Below are 17,117 nucleotides of genomic sequence, written 5' to 3'. Positions count from 1 at the left end.
AACGAATTGCAAAAATCTCTGAAGCTGGAGACTCGAAAAGACCTGACGTGGTACTAAACGCTGTCTTCCATACGTCGCCCTCCCTAATGCGCACCAAGTTATACGCACTCCTGAAATCCAATTTTGTGAAAAACCGCGCTCCATGCAATGACTCCGTCATGGTCGCAATCAGAGGGAGTGGATAACTGTACTTCACAGTAATCTGATTGAGACCACGGTAATCAATGCACGGGCGCAACCCTCCATCTTTCTTCTTCACAAAAAAGAAGCTCGAGGAGGCGGGAGAAGTGGAGGGCCGAATGTATCCCTGTCTCAAAGATTCGGCTATGTAAGTCTCCATAGCTTTTCTCTCCTTTTGAGACAAAGGATACACGTGGCTCCGTGGGAGCGCTGCTCCTGCCTGGAGATCAATCGCACAATCCCCCTGTCTATGAGGAGGCAACTGCGTCGCCCTAGTTTTACTAAACACGAGAGCTAAATCCCCATATTCAGGCGGAATGTGCAGTGCGGGCACTTGGTTTGGACTTTCCACCGAAGTCGCCCCCACAAACGAACATGAAACATAGATCGGTGGCAGCTAGTACTCCGGGGACGACGACCGCCGAAGCCTGCCCGAACCAGGAGGAGGAGCAGCCTCGGCCGAAACCGTGACAAGGCAATGTTGGAATGATGCATTAAATTGTTTTGCTTACTTTGTGTATTATAATTAGCTCATGAGCTTTTCTCCACAAGGAAGGGATATTAAGCAAAAACAGGTTTTTAGAAAGGTTTGCAAATAAAACAAAACAAAAAAAACATATACATAAGTATTCAGACCCTTTACTCAGTACTTTCTTGAAGCACATTTGGCAGTGATTACAGCCTCAAGTCTTCTTGGGTATGACGCTACAAGCTTGGCACATTTCGGGAGTTTCTCCGATTTTACTCAGCAGATCCTCTCAAGCTCTGTCAGGTTGGATGGGGAGCGATGCTGCACAGCTATTTTCAGGTCTCTCCAGAGATGTTAGATCGGGTTCAAGTCCGGGCTCTGGCTGGGCCCCTCAAGGATATTCAGAAAACCTTTGCCCCAGTCTGAGAAACTGAGCGCTCTGGAGCAGGTTTTCATCAAGGATCTCTCTGTACTTTGCTCCGTTCATCTTTGCCTCGATCCTGACTAGTCTCCCAGTCCCTGCCGCTGATAAACATCAACACTGCATGATGCTGCCACCACCATGCTTCACCGTAGGGGATTGGCATTCAGGCCAAAAAGTTCAATATTGGTTTCATCAGACAAGAGAATCTTGTTTCTCATGATCTGAGAGTCCTTTATTTGTCTTTTGGCAAACTCCAAGCGGCCTGTCATGTGCCTTTTACTGAGGAGTGGCTTCCATCTTGACACTCTACCATAAAGGCCTGATTGGTGGAGTGCTGCAGAGATGGTTGTCCTTCTGAAAGATTCTCACATCTCCACAGAGGAACTCTAGAGCTCTGTCAGAGTGACCATCGGGACCTGACCAAGGCCCTTCTCCACCGACTGCTCAGTTTTCTTGGGGGTATCAGCTTAATATTGCAGAAAGATTGTAACTTCCATCAATGTAATTGTCTGCATCACTTCCAATCGCCCATGACAGAAGTATTTGATCACCTACCAACCAGTAAGAATTCCGGCTCTCACAGACCTGTTAGTTTTTCTTTAAGAACCCCTCCTGTTCTCCACTCATTACCTGTATTAACTGCACCTGTTTGAACTCGTTACCTGTATAAAAGACACCTGTCCAAACACTCAATCAAACAGACTCCAACCTTTCCACAATGGCCAAGACCAGAGAGCTGTGTAAGGACATCAGGGATAAAATTGTAGACCTGCACAAGGCTGGGATGGGCTACAGGACAATAGGCAAGCAGCTTGGTGACAAGGCAACAACTGTTGGCGCAATTATTAGAAAATGGAAGAAGTTCAAGATGATGGTCAATCCCCCTCGGTTTGGGGCTCCATGCAAGATCTCACCTCGTGGGGCATCAATGATCATGAGGAAGGTGAGGGATCAGCCCAGAACTACATGGCAGGACCTGGTCAATGACCTGAAGAGAGCTGGGACCACAGTCTCAAAGAAAACCATTAGTAACACACTACGCCGTCATGGATTAAAATTCTGCAGCGCACGCAAGGTCCCCCTGCTCAAGCCAGCGCATGTACAGGCCCATCTGAAGTTTGCCAATGACCATCTGGATGATCCAGAGGAGGAATGGGAGAAGGTCATGTGGTCTGATGAAACAAAAATATAGCTTTTTGGTCTAAACTCCACTCACCGTGTTTGGAGGAAGAAGAAGGATGAGTACAACCCCAAGAACACCATCCCAACCGTGAAGCATGGAGGTGGAAACATCATTCTTTGGGGATGCTTTTCTGCAAAGGGGACAGGACGACTGCACCATATTGAGGGGAGGATGGATGGGGCCATGTATCGCGAGATCTTGGCCAACAACCTCCTTCCCTCAGTAAGAGCATTGAAGATGGGTCGTGGCTGGGTCTTCCAGCAAGACAACAACCCGAAACACACGGCCAGGGCAACTAAGGAGTGGCTCCGTAAGAAGCATCTCAAGGTCCTGGAGTGGCCTAGCCAGTCTCCAGACCTGAACCCAATAGAAAATCGGGGCGGCAGGTAGCTTAGTGGGTAAGAGCGTTGTGCCAGTAACCGAAAGGTCGCTGGTTCTAATCCCCGAGCCGACTAGGTGAAAAATCTGTCGATGTGCCCTTAAGCAAGGCACTTAACCCTAATTGCTCATGTAAGTCGCTCTGGATAAGAGCGTCTGCTAAATGACTAAAATGTAAAATGTAAAAAATGTAAAATATTTGGAGGGAGCTGAAAGTCCGTATTGCCAGCGACAGCCCCGAAACCTGAAGGATCTGGAGAAGGTCTGCATGGAGGAGTGGCCAAAATCCCTGCTGCAGTGTGTGCAAACCTGGTCAAGACCTACAGGAAATGTATGATCTCTGTAATTGCAAAAAAAGGTTTCTGTACCAAATATTAAGTTCTGCTTTTCTGATGTATCAAATACTTATGTCATGCAATAAAATGCAAAATAATTACTTAAAAATCATACAATGTGATTTTCTGGATTTTTGTTTTAGATTCTTTCTCTTACAGTTGAAGTGTACCTATGATAAAAATTACAGACCTCTACATGCTTTGTAAGTAGGATAACCTGCAAAATCGGCAGTGTATCAAATACATTTACATTTACATTTTAGTCATTTAGCAGACGCTCTTATCCAGAGCGACTTACATGAGCAATTAGGGTTAAGTGCCTTGCTTAAGGGCACATCGACAGATTTTTCACCTAGTCGGCTCGGGGATTAGAACCAGCGACCTTTCGGTTACTGGCACAACGCTCTTACCCACTAAGCTACCTGCCGCCCCAAATACTTGTTCTCGCCACTGTATATATATATATATATACACACACACACACATACACACACACATACATACATACATACATACATACACATAGATATCCTTTAAAAAATATATTTTCCCCTTCAGTTCCAACCCCACCACCCTTTCCCTACTTGGAGTAACCTAGTGAACAACAATGCTTAGGCCTCCACTTCCAGCTTATACTTACTATCTAAATTTTATGGACTCAGTCAATTTTACAATAATTATATTTTCTTTGTTTTTTCTCCTGAACTTGTTCTACTCTCAACCTCTCCGATCATTTTCATGATGTACATCCGGTTTGCTTCTATATGCCATATCTTTCTAACTGTGCTCTTTCCCAAAAGCTCCCAACATACAACCTTTATACTTATTATGGACACAGTATGCTTACATTATTAGCTATCTTTGTTATTATTTGTTGTTATTTGCTATTAGTCCCATCCTTCAACTCTATTCAATACCTCCCATCTATCTCTTAACACCATCCATATAGGATTTCTATTTGCCATATATATTTCAACCGTACTGTGATGTTTTACAAAAGTTCTGAACCTTTCTATTCTCATTGCTTCTACAGATTGTGAATTAAAAATAAACATTTTTGCTAAAAGTATTATTATATTATTGATTGATTGACTATGACTTTTCAGATCACTCAGTAATGCTATCTGCAAGGTTAGTTCCAGGTAAATATTGCAATCCTTTAGCCATTCCTGGACCTGTGTCCAAAAACAAGCTACAAATGGACAGAACCTAAACAAATGATCTAAAGATTCTGTCTCTTCACAGCAAAATCTGCAGAGCTGGAAAGATTGTATCCCCCATATAAATAACATTCTATTGGTAGCAAGAATTTGATATAATAATTTAAATTGAAAGATTCAAATTTTTGAATCCGGTGTTGTTTTGCGTGTCAGTTCATAAACACTATGCCATGGGATCGGTACGTCAAAGATCTCTTCCCAACTATTTTGCAATCTATATGGGACGGCTGTCAATCCTTTGGTCCTTAAGTGAAACTGATATACTTTTTTATTTATCACAGTTTTCCTTAACCAATTATGTTCTTTAATGCAAGGCCGACAGACAAGTTCCTTACTTTCTCCCCCTTCCACTTTCCTCTTCCACTTTTGCGGTAAGGCTGCAATTATTTGGTTGTAATTTTGGGTAGAGCAGACATTTCCATATGTTTTTGTTAGCTGCATGTGCGACATAACTCCACCAGTCCTACCGATGATATCATTTACGAAGATTATACCTTTTTTAAACATTCTGTCAAAAAATTAAGGTTTTTTGTCAATTAGTATATTTGAATTTAACCACAATATTTGTTGCATTATTTGTTCTGTCGTTTCTGGAGGATTACATTGAAATTGCAACCAACTTTCTATGGCTTGTTTTAGAAATAGTGACATTTGGGAGATTATTTCCTTTTCAAATAACTGAAAGTGAGAGGTTGTAATCTGAATAAAGGGAAAAAGGCCTTTCTTGAACATTGGGTGAGACAATCTTACTAATTTGCTTGAGAACCAGTTCGGATTTAAGTATAACTTTTGTATGACTGAAGCTTTTAGTGATAGGTCTAATGCTTTAATATTTAATAATTTCTGTCCTCTGAATTCATATTCATTATATAAATATGCTCTTTTAATTTTGTCTGGCTTGCCGTTCCAAATAAAATTGAATATTTTTTTCTCATATAATTTAAAAAAAACTGTTCGCTAGGCGTAGGCAAGACCATAAGCAAATAGGTAAACTGGGATAATACTAAAGAGTTAATCAGGGTGATTTTTCCACAAATTGACAGGTATTTTCCTTTCCATGGTAGTAAGATCTTATCTATTTTTGTTAACTTTCTATTAAAACGTATTGAAGTGAGATCATTTATTTCCGTTGGGATATGTATTCCGAGTATATCCACGTCACCATCAGACCATTTTATTGGTAAACTACATGGTAATTTAAAATTTGTATTTTGGATGTATTCCAGAGAGGTTAGAAAATGTATCTAGATCCTCTATGAGGCTGTGGAGGGATTCTAGTTGTGGATTTAAAAGAAAACATGAATCATCAGCGTACAATGACACCTTTGTTTTTAAGCCCTGTATTTCTAATCCTCTGATATTATTATTGGATCTGATTTTAATAGCTAACATCTCGATGGCCACAATAAATAGATATGCCGATAGTGGACAACCTTGTTTCACTCCTCTTGACAGTTTAAAACTTTCTGAGAAATAGCCATTATTTACTATTTTACACCTAGGGTTACTATACATGATTTTGACCGATTTTATAAGAGATTCTCCAAAATTGAAATGCTCCAGGCATTTATATATAAACCCCAGTCGAACTTTATCAAATGCCTTTTCGAATTCTGCTATGAATAGCAGGCCTGGTTTCCCATATTTTCCATAGTGTTCTATTGTTTCCAATACTTGCCTTATATTATCTCCAATGTATCTTCCATGTAAAAAACCTGTCTGATTAGAATGAATAATATCCAACAATACCTTTTTAATTCTATGCGCTAAACATTTTGCTATAATTTTTGCATCACAACACTTAAGTGTAAGGGGCCTCCAATTTTTTAAATGGACTGTATCTTTATATTTGTATATACTTGTATCCTGTTTCAGTAATAATGAGATATTCTTCTTGAGTGTCAGATAATCTACCATGTACATAGGAGTGGTTAAAACATGCTAATAACGGTCCTCTTAGTATATCAAAAAAGGTTTGGTATACCGCGACTGGTATGCCATCCAACCCTGGAGTTTTCCCGGACTTAAAGTCTTTAATTGCATCCAGAAGTTCCTCCTCTTTAATTTCACCTTCACATGAGTCTTTCTGTATGGCTGTTAATTTTAGAATATCAATAGAAAAAAAAATCTCTACAATTAGCTTCAGTTAGAGGAGATGGAGGCGACTGAAACGAAAACATATGCTTAAAGTACTTTGTTTCCTCCTTCAAAATATAATTTGGTGAATTATGGGTGACTCCGTCAATTGTAACCAGTTTCATTAAATTATTTTTGGTAGCATTCCTATGATTAAGATTTAAAAAAAAATGTGTTGCATTTTTCCTCATATTCCATCCAGTTTGCTTTATTTTTATAATGTTGTCACGCCCTGACCCTAAGACTCGTATTTGTTGAGTCAGGGTGTGTATTTTCTGTGTCGTGTTGTGCTATGTTTATTGTCTATGGTTAGATCTAGTATGTATAGATCTATGTTGGCCTGTGTGGCTCCCAATCAGAGGCAGCTGTTGCTCGTTTTGTCGAGTGTTCATTTGTTTAAATAAACATGTACGCTTATCACGCTGCGCCTTGGTTCGACCAGTCTTTAAACGATCGTGACAAATGTATTACACTTGATCTTTCTTGAATAAGTTTCTCAATTTCTTTATGTTTTTCCTCTAATTTATTCTGAGCCTCTATGTTACAGTTTTTATTGCCATCTATCTGTTCTGTTAGACTTTCTATTTCCTTTGTTAGTATAAACTCTTTTGACCAAAATTGCTTTTGCTTTCGAGATGAGTACTGAATTGCATGGCCTCTAACGGTACATTTAAAGGTGTCCCATACAATAAGGGGATTTGCTGTACCTATGTTATGTCGGAAAAAGTCAGTTATAAATTCCTTTGTCCTATTTAAAAATAAATTATCATCCAATAGGCTTTGATTAAATTTCCAATATCCTCGCCCACGTGGAAATTCAGTAAGAGTAATGTAAATGCCAATTATATGATGGTCCAACCGCATTCTGTCCCCTATTAACACTTTTTAAACTTTTGGTGCCAACAAGAATGAGATAAGAAAGAAGTCAAGACGACTAGCTTGATTGAGTCTCCGCCATGTATATCTCACTAGATCAGGATATTTAAGCCTCCATATACAGTGGGGAAAAAAAGTATTTAGTCAGCCACCAATTGTGCAAGTTCTCCCACTTAAAAAGATGAGAGAGGCCTGTAATTTTCATCATAGGTACACGTCAACTATGACAGACAAATTGAGAATTTTTTTTCCAGAAAAGTCACATTGTAGGATTTTTTATGAATTTATTTGCAAATGATGGTGGAAAATAAGTATTTGGTCACCTACAAACAAGCAAGATTTCTGGCTCTCACAGACCTGTAACTTCTTCTTTAAGAGGCTCCTCTGTCCTCCACTCGTTACCTGTATTAATGGCACCTGTTTGAACTTGTTATCAGTATAAAAGACACCTGTGCACAACCTCAAACAGTCACACTCCAAACTGCACTATGGCCAAGACCAAAGAGCTGTCAAAGGACACCAGAAACAAAATTGTAGACCTGCACCAGGCTGGGAAGACTGAATCTGCAATAGGTAAGCAGGTTGGTTTGAAGAAATCAACTGTGGGAGCAATTATTAGGAAATGGAAGACATACAAGACCACTGATAATCTCCCTCGATCTGGGGCTCCACGCAAGATCTCACCCGTGGGGTCAAAATGATCACAAGAACGGTGAGCAAAAATCCCAGAACCACACGGGGGGACCTAGTGAATGACCTGCAGAGAGCTGGGACCAAAGTAAAAAAAGCCTACCATCAGTAACACACTACGCCGCCAGGGACTCAAATCCTGCAGTGCCAGATGTGTCCCCCTGCTTAAGCCAGTACATGTCCAGGCCTGTCTGAAGTTTGCTAGAGTGCATTTGGATGATCCAGAAGAGGATTGGGAGAATGTCATATGGTCAGATGAAACCAAAATAGAACTTTTTGGTAAAAACTCAACTCGTGTTTGGAGGACAAAGAATGCTGAGTTGCATCCAAAGAACACCATACCTACTGTGAAGCATGGGGGTGGAAACATCATGCTTTGGGGCTGTTTTTCTGCAAAGGGACCAGGACGACTGATCCGTGTAAAGGAAAGAATGAATGGGGCCATGTATCATGAGATTTTGAGTGAAAACCTCCTTCCATCAGCAAGGGCATTGAAGATTAAACGTGGCTGGGTCTTTCAGCATGACAATGATCCCAAACACACCGCCCGGGCAACGAAGGAGTGGCTTCGTAAGAAGCATTTCAAGGTCCTGGAGTGGCCTAGCCAGTCTCCAGATATCAACCCCATAGAAAATCTTTGGAGGGAGTTGAAAGTCCGTGTTGCCCAGCGACAGCCCCAAAACATCACTGCTCTGTAGGAGGTCTGCATGGAGGAATGGGCCAAAATACCAGCAACAGTGTGTGAAAACCTTGTGAAGACTTACAGAAAACATTTGACCTGTGTCATTGCCAACAAAGGGTATATAACAAAGTATTGAGAAACTTTTGTTATTGACCAAATACTTATTTTCCACCATAATTTGCAAATAAATTCATTAAAAATCCTACAATGTGATTTTCTGGAGAAAAAAAATCTAATTTTGTCTGTCATAGTTGACGTGTACCTATGATGAAAATTACAGGCCTCTCTCATCTTTTTAAGTGGGAGAACTTGCACAATTGGTGGCTGACTAAATACTTTTTTCCCCCACTGTACATACTTCAAAACACTCAACCCCTTTCCTCCACAATCAACCATAAAATCAGATGCTCAACGGTTGTTACATCCCAGAGCCCAACTCAAGAAAGGACCTGATTTACGAGTGCACATACAGTTACAGCTGATTGAGAAAGCATGCAAGATTGAGCAGAAATTGACAACAATGTGAGATTTGATTAATCTATTTAATCTATGTCAAGTCCTAGGTTATGGAGATCAGATCACCCTCTTCACCTGAGACACAAACACTCTGGTCCCCCGATGTAACCATTTTTCCCAAGCATCTCCGTGCAGTCAGACCTTAGATTATTTTGTGCCACCTGGTCCACAATGATAAAACCCCCTCTCATTGTCTGAGTGTGACCCCCTCCCCATGGGTTACTGCAGCCAGTGTTGCCAGCACTGCCACTACCTGGGTGGGGGTACCCCACCGGAATCCCCACTGGCTAGGTACAAGGTCGTCAAGGTTCTCATCAGCAGCTTTGAGAATTTCCTTGTATATAATGCTCTCCCATCAGGGGGCTCTGGCTTTGTAGGACCAACCCTGCCAGGCAGGCTCAGAATCTTGAGGGGGCGGTGCTGCTCAAGTAGGTCTCTGACTGCATTTATTTCTCTGTTTAGGCTGCATACTCACAGCAGGTCCATAAAACAGATGGGAACTTCTCTTTGGTGTATGGGTCGTGTAGTGTCGAGAAAACTATGCTGAGATGCTGTGATGACAATGAATCCGCGGACACTGTCCTCGATTATAATATTTTTATTACATTGAAGATTTCAGCGCCAATTTACAGACTTCTGCAGACATCTGGAGAACAACCGGCCCAATCTCTGATATGTTGTAACTACCCGTCCTTTGTTTCAACCATGGTATTTATATCCTATGCCCTATGTAACATAATATGGGTGTTTTCCCATAAACCAATCCCAGGAGGCCACCTAACAGACTTCCTCTAACACACCATTTGCAAACATCAACAAAGTCTAAACTGTTTAGACACTACAATCGCTCAGGTGGGTGTCCAGGATATAGGGTTGGGGATCTTTCCATCATGATAGGACAATACAAAATTAGATTAGATGTATACTTGATAGAATAATTATTAATGGCTAATTATTACACCCTGAAACTGTGTAATGTGTTAGAATGTGTGAGTGTAGGACCAGTAAAGACTATGACATTGAGCTACTATTTAGCAATGTGAGTAAGAGTTAGACCAGACAACAAAGGACAAGGAGAACTGTCTACAGACAACTGAGAAACCAAGATAAAGAGGCCTCCCAATTTAGGGAGGAGAGAAACTGTTAGTCTTTTTAAGGAGTATGAAACATGGTGCAGAATATTGTGAGAACGGCGATAACTGAGGAATGTAGGGAGTAGGCTATGATAAGAAAGTGTGTGTGTGAACTGATGGTCAGGAGAGAAATTATAAAGTGGAAAACTACAGCCTGCCTAAAGAGGGGAGGGAATTTTGTATGACGTGTGAGTATAAAAGATGGACTCTGAAATTGTGATGGCAGAATTCTCAATGAATAAATCTCTGACTATGCAGACTAGGACTCTGTCTATTTCTTAAATCGAAAAGACTTACAACCTTTTGGGAGACGCACAGAGACACTGAAATAGTTTGTTAAATAATTAAAGTAACAATACTATATTTAAAAATGTATATCCCTCATCTACACAAAATTGAAAGCTCTCTCTCACTACCCCTGCTCATAGACACCCGTCGGCTCTGGGATATGCAACCATTTCCCCTCTCACTCACTTAACGCCACACTTTTCCAAACACAAAAATGCACACCACATGGTTGACTGCAGAGGAAATGGGCAGAGCACACAAACGCACCCGCATCCCACACCTACCGCAAGGGGGAAAGGACGCCAGGGAGAACACAGGACCAACCACAACAACCATCCGCCAACACAACAATTGCCCACCAAAAATGCCATGTTCTAATTAGTTGTATTTGAAGATGTATTATTCTGCTTGTTATCTTTTCTTGTTATATCGTTTTATCCTTTTATAAAATACTATACTTACCATAAATGTTCTTTAATATTACAATCCCTATCATTGCTAGTACTGGGTATTCCATTATTCGACTCCTCTATTACAACTTTTAGAATAGCAATGGAGTAGTCTTTGTGTCTCAGAACATTTGGTTGTCAATATACAGTTTATCGACAACAAGTGCAACACGTTTCCCTTTTAATCTATTTTCCTTGAAGATTGGATACAGAACTTTGCGCCTTTCTGCAATCTCCCTCGGGAACTGATCTTTCATGCCTATTTTCGTGCCAGCAAGTCTTTTACCTAGGCTTTTAACCATTGCTTTATCCTTAAAAAATGCAAATTTAACAGCAATTTGGTGCTCATATCTCTGTCCTCTTTGTCCGAAACGGTGTACACGTTCGAGTTGGATTTTATCGACAGCCTCGAGTGGGATTTGAAGCGCTGTATGCAGGAAATCCTTCCTAATATTCTCGGTTATTTCTCCTTTTCCAGAATACCCGTAAGTACTAGATTTTCTCTCATCGATCTAGTTTGGATGTCTAGTAAGGTTTCTCTCAGAAGGTTGTTCTCCTTTTTAAGTTCCCTAACGTCCATTTCCATCTTAGTGATTGTCACTTTTAATTTTTTTGGTTTCTTTCTCCATTATCGCAGCTTTTTCGTCACTCATTTCAAGACTCGCTTTCAACTCTTTTACGTCCTTACTGACCACTTCTAGTATGCCCAATTTGTCATTTATCGACTTCAACAGGTCGCTTTCCACATCTGTATCAGTCTGTATCAGTCGACGAGTCGCGTTTTCTCTTGGAGATTGGTTCTCCCCGTTTATCTTCCGCCATGTTTGGGTGTTGCGTGTTGTTGTAATATTTGTCGATATATTTCTCTAGCCTTATGATTTGTTTTGTGTTATTATCCAGATTGAATTTTATTAACTACGAATATATGAAATGCTAATATTTAGTTAACTCACTGATTTTGACTGATATTTAACTTACTGATATTGAATATTATGTTTTTATCTTGAGGTGGTTTGTACCGCTTTCTATTCAATATGCCATCTTGTCTAACGCAGCTGCATAGTCTTTGTCTTGGTGGTTCCAAAGTTCTTCCATTTAAGAATGATGAGGCCACTGTGTTCTTGGGGACCTTCAATGCTGCTGAAATGTTTTGGTACCCTTCCTCAGATATGTGCCTCGTCACAATCCTGTCTCGGAGCTCTACGGACAATTCCTTCGACCTCATGGTTTGGTTTTTGCTCTGACATGCACTGTCAACTTTGGGACCTTACATAGACAGGTGTGATCCTTTCCAAATCATGTCCAATCAGTTGAATTCACCACAAGTGGACTCCAATCAAGTTGTAGAAACATCAAGGATGATCAATGGAAACAGGATGCACCTGTTCAATTTCGAGTCTCATAGCAAAGGGTCTGAATACTTATGTAATTATGTTTTTTTTGTTTGTTTGTTTTTTTTTCTTCTAAAAAATCTAAAAACCTGTTTTCGCTTTGTCATTATGAGGTATATTGTTTAGATTGCTGAGGATATATATATATATATATATATATATATATATATATATATATATATATATATATAATGTTTTTTAGAATAAGGCTGTAACATAACAAAATGTGTAAAAAGTCAAGGGGTCTGAAAACTTTCAGAAGGCACTGTATCCATACAAATTACCTCAACTAACCTGTACCCCAGCATATTGACTTGGTACTGGTACCCACTGTATATAGCGTCATTATTGTTATTTTATTGTGTTACTTATATATTTTTAGTTTTTTTGTAAATATTTTCTTAACTCTATTTTCTTAAAACGGCATTGTTGGTTAAAGGCTTGTAATTAAGCATTTCACGGTAAGGTTGTTGTATTCGGCACATGTGACAAATAACATTTGATTTGATTAATTTATCTTACGCTACACAAAGATAAATAACATTTTTTTCAAAACTAATCCAATCTGTTAGTTTGACATATTGCACCCGTTACTGAAATGGTTGTTCACCCCCCCCCCCACCTTTTGCAGCAATTAATCCTGCAAGTAACTTGGGTTTTGTCTCTATAAGCTTGGAACATCTAGCCACTGGGATTTTTGCCCATTCTTCAAGGCAAAACTGCTCCAGCTCCTTTAAGTTGAATGGGTTCCGCTGGTGTACCGCAATCTTTAAGTCATACCACAGATTCTCAATTGGATTGAGGTCTGGGCTTTGACTAGGCCATTCCAAGACATTTAAATGTTTCCTTAAACCACTCAAGTGTTGCTTTAGCAGTATGCTTAGGGTCATTGTCCTGCTGGAAGGTGAACCTCAGTCTCAGTCAAATCTCTGGAAGACTGAAACAGGTTTCCCTCAATAATTTCCCTGTATTTAGCACCATCCATCATTCATTCAATTTTGACCAGTTTCCCAGTCCCTGCCGATGAAAAACATCCCCACAGCATGATGGTGTTCTCGGGGTGATGACAGGTGTTGGGTTTGCACCAAATATAGCGTTTTCCTTGATGGCCAAAAAGCTCAATTTTAGTCTCATCTGACCAGAGTGCCTTCTTCCATATATTTGGGGAGTCTCCCACATGCCTTTTGGCAAACACCAAACGTGTTTGCTTATTCTTTTCTTTAAGCAATGGTTTTTTTCTGGCCACTCTTCCGTAAAGCCCAGCTCTGTGGCGTGTACGGCTTAAAGTGGTCCTATGGACAGATACTCCAATCTCCGCTGTGGAGCTTTGCAGCTCCTTCAGGGTTATCTTTGGTCTCTTTGTTGCCTCTCTGATTAATGCCCTCCTTGCCTGGTTCGTGAGTTTTGGTGGGCAGCCCTCTCTTGGCAGGTTTGTTGTGGTGCCATATGCTTTCCATTTTCTAGTAATGGATTTAATGGTGCTCCGTGGGATGTTCAAAGTTTCAGATATTTTTTTGTAACCCAACCCTGATCTGTACTTCTCAACAACTTTGTCTCTGACCTGTTTGGAGAGCTCCTTGGTCTTCATGGTGCCACTTGCTTGGTGGTGCCCCTTGCTTAGTGGTGTTGCAGACTCTGGGACCTTTCAGAACAGGTGTATATATACTGAGATCATGTGACAGATCATGTGACGCTTAGATTGCACACAGGTGGACTTTATTTAACTACTTATGTGACTTTTGAAGGTAATTGGTTGTACCATATCTTATTTAGGGGCTTCATAGCAAAGGGGTTAAATACATATGCATGCACCACTTTTCAGTTATTTATTTTTTAGAATTCTTTGAAACAAGTTTATTTTATTTTATTTCACTTCACCAATTTGGACAATTTTGTGTGTGTCCATTACATGAAATCCAAATAAAAATCCATTTTAATTACACTTTTTAATGCAACAAAATAGGAAAAACGCCAAGGTGGATAAATACTTTTGCAAGGCACTGTATACATCTAACACTAGCAGTCATTCGGAATGCAGATTTTGGGTGAATAAAAGTTCAAATTGTTGGCTATTCCCACTCAGGTTGGATTCCAATAGGAATTAGACATCACTCTGCAAGCCAGCATTATGTGACAATGCTGGTTTTGCAGGTGACCAGTAGTGATGGGGAAACAAAGCTTCTTGAAGCTTTGAGAATATCCAGCCAATTTTGTCAAAAATAGGTTCATTACTGAAGACTTTGATCAAAACAGTGTACACTAGTGGCACCTGCTGGTCAAAATAATTTAGAGCAGCCAAATTATTATGAAGTCCCACACGCCGTAGCGCGTAGGCAGGGTAGCCTTTTTGTCTTCTACCGAAGCCAATACCAAACCAATCAGGTGGTTGTTCCACGAAACGAAGCTTCGGATGTCATTGATCATGGGATTCTGATAAAGTGATACAAGCATCGGCACACTGCTTCGATTGTAAACTGTTTTGCGATTTTGACGCATGCCTCGGAGCTCCGGTATCAAACATAGCATCTCTAGTGACCAGCAAATGCTGGTCTATGCTGTTTTTTTCAGCAGATACTCTCTTCACCTGTCTTAACCAACTCATTAACAAAATCGAAACAATGTTTGCTGGGATAATAAAAGAGGTGGTTATATGGTGACTATGATGGAGGAGCGAAGGGGACTTGAGAAAGAGAGAAAGAGGGAGGAAGGAGGAGAGGTAGAGACTAATGACAGGTGTGTTGGTCAATTCTTCATTCAGCATAGGAAGCGGTAGGAGAACCATTCGGCAGCACGCTCATCCAAGACTTTACAACTAATCCTGTTTTATCTTCAGCTAACTTTAGCTTTGATTTCTCCTCGTGTTCCCTCCCGCCACTTGTTCCCGCACATGCTCCACAACATAATTTATGACTACCTCTGGTCCTGATGACAGATTATTAAAAGTAGAATTTGTTTTTCGCTGTGGATTTTTCTTCTGGGAATTGGGAAGGCTGGGCTCTCTGAGGAAGGTCTCTGACGAGTTCTCCATTACTAATAGTGATGTTTTTTTTCTCTCCCTCTGATGGCACAGGTTGAGAAGACTAATTATTTGGATTTACTGTGGCAGCCATCACATAGTTGTGGAGGGCTCCATCAAAGAAGAGAGGTTAACTTCTTCCCTGTGGAGAGGTTTATTGAATTGTTTAGAACCAGAAGAATAATGTTTTTGTCATAGACTGCTGCTGTGCGAGAGAGAGAGAGAGAGAGAGAGAGAGAGAGAGAGAGAGAGAGAGAGAGAGAGAGAGAGAGAATGTGGGAGGTATGGAATCTGAAGGGAGGCACGAGGGAGCGGGTAACAGTTATTGTAGAGAATGTCTACAGTATTTAATCAATGTCGACACTCTGATAATATGATTCTCAACCCCCTCCCCTAAATCACACACATAGAGAGACTGCTACAAAGACATACACTTATGTGTACATATAAATACAGATTCCTCTTTCAATCTCTGTCCCTCACGACACACACTTTCTCTTCCCTTCCCTCTCTCCCACACAAAGAGTTGTGCCTCCCTCCCTCCATCTCTCCCTTTCTCACTGCCTGGTTCACCTGATGGCCATTGGAGCCTGTTCCCCCCGCATATGTCTGCAGCCTGAGAAGCAGAGGGGAGTCTCAGCACAGCTGAGAGGCTCGGCTTAATCTTATGCATCATTAAGCACTCAGCGGCACGCCACAGCTCCTCATATACATCATCCACGCCTAATAAACATAATGATGACATAAGATGTAATTCCAGATGAATTTTTATTTAATAGGGAAATGGAAAATTCCTGTATAGAGAGAGGGAATAAAAAATAAAAGAGAGAAAGAGGAAGGAGAGGGAGATAAGAAGGGGGGAAAAGTAAATGATCTGGGAAGTACAGAATAAAATGTTTTTCACGTGTAAATGGATGGTGGTGTTTGAGGTGGGTGTTATGGAGTGGGGAGGTGAGGGAAGAGTGGAGGAGTGCTGGGTGGAGGGTGGAGGGTGAAGGGGCAGGAGGTTACAGAGAACAGAGGGGTGGATTGGAGTGGGGGATAAGAGGAGAGAAAAATGTTGGTCATTCCGGTGTTTTAATGGCAGGCCTTGATGGACAGGCGGAGAGGGCCTGGGTTAGGGCCATACATCATAACCAGGGGAGAGTGGTAGTGTAAGGGCTCGAGTTTCAGGTTGGTGGGGCACTCTCTTACTGTGGGCGGTGGGGGGGGGGGGGTTCTAATGAAAATGTGAGGGGAGTGGTGGCCCTACGCACAGTAAAGGCCAACAGGGCCCCAGGGAGGGCAACGCAGGACTGAGATTACAACAACTCTCTATTACGGGAACGGGAGGAGTGAAGGAGGGTGTGTGTGTGTGTGCGTGTGTGTGTGTGTGCGTGCGTGTGTGTGTGCGTGCGTGCACATTCATGTGGGAAAGGGACTGTACTGTTTATCCTTACTTGTGTGTGTCTTTGTGTGTTTGTGCATGTGTGCAAGTGAGTGTACTGTGCATTATGGGAGGAATTCAGACTAGGGCTGTTGCGGTGACCATGTTACTGCCACACCTACTAATGACCGCAGTCACATTCTACGTCACCATTTAGTCACGGTAACTAGGCTTCTACAAGCTATGATGCTGCTGATGGTCATTAGTAGCCTACCAAACTTGCTAACTGCCTGTTACTCAGCACTCTATTGTCCCTCTAATCACTCTGACATCGATGCAAATGTTTTAGAGAATATAATCAAACACAGCGCATGCCTTTTTTTGG

Source organism: Coregonus lavaretus (assembly GCF_964263955.1).
Source record: "Coregonus lavaretus genome assembly, chromosome: 36".
In the NCBI taxonomy this organism is placed as follows: domain Eukaryota; kingdom Metazoa; phylum Chordata; class Actinopteri; order Salmoniformes; family Salmonidae; genus Coregonus; species Coregonus lavaretus.
The sequence above is the reverse complement of the archived record's forward strand: the minus strand, read 5'-3'. Positions refer to the sequence as shown.